The sequence below is a fragment of the Perna viridis genome, chromosome 4 (genome assembly GCF_037379345.1).
Source record: "Perna viridis isolate PV_CMFRI_1.1 ecotype Kerala chromosome 4, ASM3737934v1, whole genome shotgun sequence".
In the NCBI taxonomy this organism is placed as follows: Eukaryota; Metazoa; Mollusca; class Bivalvia; order Mytilida; family Mytilidae; genus Perna; species Perna viridis.
In genome coordinates this window covers 45,009,159-45,013,036 of record NC_142448.1, presented here as the reverse complement: position 1 = coordinate 45,013,036, position 3,878 = coordinate 45,009,159, and the positions used below count along the sequence as shown (strand labels likewise).

The window sequence follows — 3,878 nt, the reverse complement described above, 5'->3', positions numbered from 1 at the left end:
GTAAGGAAGATCGCCAATTCAATTGTGTAATTGTCTGTGGTATTATTGAGACCCTTCAACCCCCCTTGCCATATAAAATTTTTCACTTACACATTGAATTGTCGAATTGTAATTTTAACTATACCCGGTGTTCTTAATACTTTATAACATTTCTCCAAATGATCATTTACGCTCGACTTACATGTATATGTACATGTAATGTCCTAAAAAAATTCTCCAAATGATCATTTGCACTTTACTTACATGTATATGCACATGTAATGTCCCCTAGTCACCGCCCTGGCTCTACAGTTGTCATTATCCTCTTGGCAATCTTTTCTTAATAAATGTACAGAGCTGGACAGAGTGACCATGCAGTTAGGACTTTTATGCTAAATACTATAGTTACAGATCAAGAATTTTATATTTAGTTCGCCAAACTAAAGCTGAGACATGGTACTTTCATGTGCATTGTTCCACAAATCTGTGAAACAGTGATGATAGTTTGTTTTCTATGGTTTACTAAACCTTGACCTTGTTATGTCAACCTGAGAAATATCTGATGATTCTGCGCATGCTCCATTAAATTGTTTGTAGGTGTGATTAAAACAATAATTTCAATTGTTAATTTTCTCAAATTAAAGATCAATGTATTTTGAGTATTTTTACTCTCCTTTTTTATAAACAATTTTTTATCAATAAAGTTTTCGGAAAGCATCTTTATCAGGTGATTTTTCCTTAGCTTTTAACAAATTTTCTTTTAATTCAGCCGCCCTGTGCAGGTCCATGTGTTAAAAGAATAGGCCTGCAGCAGCGCTAAGCTTGTCGTAAAAGGCGACTAAATAGTGCTCAGAACCCTAGCCGGGGACTAGGGCGCTCTGCCCGCAGAGCAACTGGGATGTGTGCCCCAGATGGTGGAATGGGGTACCCCTGGCATGTTACATGCTGGGGTTGTCAGGCTATAATATGGAAAACCTGGCCGCAAACCATAGTGGTGCACCGTGTTGGGAAAGATGCCACGTTCCTCGCATGTTAAAGAACCCTACTGTGGTATTCTCCCGGAGTAGGAACCGTAGGGCTCAGCCAAAGGAGGCTAAATTGCCTGACCCTACCCACCTCTCCCTATTTCCACTGGCAATCAAAATTTGTCGTCCCCATTGTCCTTTTGTCCCATCCCTTTTTCATTTCATCATCATTTCATTTTCATTTTATCATCAATTTCATGTTCATCGTCTGAATATAGCTGAAATATTGCAGATCGGACGTTAAACCCCAACGAACAACAAACAAACATTTAATTCAGCCTTATTTTATTATTTTTGTATTCATTATATGGTGTATGTGACATTGCACAAAAACGTAGGCAGCGCTGACATCGGTCCCACGATTTTAAGTGCTTACTGGTGATTGTGAATGTGTGCAAGAAAGTTTTATGCTTTATAGAGCAGTTAGTGTGCAAATAGCATTTGATTTTTTTCATAATATCGCTGCTGACTTGACCATCAGGGTATGCTTGACTTCCTTTAATACACTCTGTGCATCTGTATTTAAAGTTAAACTACATATATGACTTCCTAAATGCATACATGTATGTCATTTCTGAAATGTGTCACTTCTGAGCAATTCATGTTTCAAAGCAACTACATAGACTACATGTACAAAAATGTACATGTACAATAGTCAATAGCATGTCATTTAAAGTGATAATTTGATTTTATGCTTTGCCAATTTGCAAATTTTCCAATTATAGGTTAGGTCATATTACATGAAAAAAACTTTTTTCAGCTGCTGTAGGTGTAAATCAAATTTCACTTCTCTACATTGAAATTTTCCAGCTTTGCTGTCATATCAAAGGAATATAAAATAAAAACTTGTCACTAGTAATTGGCCTTGGCTTATTGCCTGTTGATCTACCTCTTGTTTTTGTAATGTTGAATGTGTTCTCCAGATTTGGTAGTTTGACACTCAATTATTCTAGTAAAAATTAGCAGGGGATTCAAACAAGCACCGGTCCAAGGTGCAAGACCTCCAAAGTTTTCTACTACAGGGCCATTACATTTCAATTACCTAGGTCCAAGACCTACCTGACTTTACATTTCTCTTATTAAAGACCTTTGACTTACTCTTCAAGATGACCTTTCCTTTAGAATGCAAAAAGTTCAGGATCTTTTTCTCTTTAAAGTAAATTTAAACTCCTGATTAGGAAATCTGTATGACACAGCTTCTAGTTTCTTTTACAGTATTTAGATGTAGAGCTTATTTTGATTCCCATACATGTGAAAAACCCTAAAAATCAGATCAGGAGATTTTATAAATTTTTTACCTGTACTTCAGAATGAATGATTTTAAAATTGACATTTTTAGCTCTCCTAATCATAGACAGAAGTTTTTCTCATACATTATGTATACCTCCAAAGTCTGCATTGTATCACAGATGTCTAATGGCCTTGTAAGAGTTATTGCCCTTGATAGACGAAACATGACAATTTTTTTTACAGTTTTATCTTGAAAACTATGGTAGATAGAAGGAAACTTTCAATTGCTGAAATGAACAATAAGATAAGTCATATAAAAGTCTGTTTGGATCAAAGATGTTGGATGACTTCTTATTAGATTTATTGCCCTTGAAAGGTGAAAAATTATATTTTTAGCAGTTTTCAGTTAATATTTTGAAAACTATAATAGAAAGGAAGAAACTTTCAATTGATGAAATGATCCTTATGATATGTCCTACCTAAGTCTTCTTTTAAGTCAAAATAGTCATACAACTCCTTGTTAAGAGTAATTGGCCTTGAAAGGCAAACTTGAACCTGCTGAGTGATTCTTGCTCCTGGGAACCTCTTCGTTTCAGTTGCACTCTAATAGTCTGATTGAAAATGTTCCTTTTGTGTATGCACCATATTACATGTAAGTCAGTTGTCCATTCATTGTTTTGGCTGGTTTTCTACTTTTGGTTTCAGATGACGATGACAAACTTATTTTTTGGCAATGAAGGCATTTGGAACACATACTGACTTGACATCAATCACTTTGTTTTAAATGTGTTTCAGTTCTGGGACCATCTAGAACTACATGTAAGACTGTTTTCTAAGAATGGCTTTTATTTTCTACCCCAAGGCCTAATACTTCTCCCTGTTTGTGATCACTTCACCAATTTGTTTTTGAGAGGGAGAGGTCAGTCTTCACGTTTAACTTTTTCAGACAGATGCCATTCGGACTTCCAAAGTTACAAAATATGGTAATAAGTGCTGAATAATGCCTAGATTTGACAAGTGTGCGGAACTTGTTCAGCACACTAGTTAAATCTTAATGCATTCTTGGCACAAGTGATTATATTTTGGTTATTCACGATAACCAGTTGATTACCTTATTTATTATATAGATTTTCAACAATGCAACTAATGTTTGGAAAACAACATTCAACTTTCTTTATTATGAATTATAGATTATATAATATATGGGGGTTTTTATAGAGAAGGCATACATTGTAAGTAATTTTGGTTGCTGTCCAGTATCAACATCATTTCTTTGACCTGTCCAGTGTTCACTTATATTGAATGAATGGGGTATACCTAGAAATGTACATGTAGATAAATTCATGTTAATTTTGCCTGTATTTTGAAACATCTTTATCAGAATTGGAATGTGTATAAAACAGAACCTGTGGTTGGACAAATTAAAACTCATTGTCTGTGAGTTACTTTAGTGAATTAAGTTGTTAATTAACCTTATAGTGAGCTCATTTATTTTGGTTGTGTAATTTTGCAACATGTAAATATGAATATGGGATATCAATTGCTTGACACCTGAAATTCATATTTTTAAAGGGGAGTCAGATCACCTGATTAAGGTGAAAGAAGGGAGACAACCTCTGAAGAACAGATTTGACCTTGGTGACT

General features: G+C 34.9%; 1 protein-coding gene across 1 annotated transcript in view; it reads left to right on the top strand.

The window, feature by feature from the left end:
- LOC148620239 (zinc finger ZZ-type and EF-hand domain-containing protein 1-like) overlaps positions 1–3,878 on the top strand; it is a 78,277-nt gene that overhangs the window by 153 nt on the left and 74,246 nt on the right. The window lies entirely within an intron of this gene.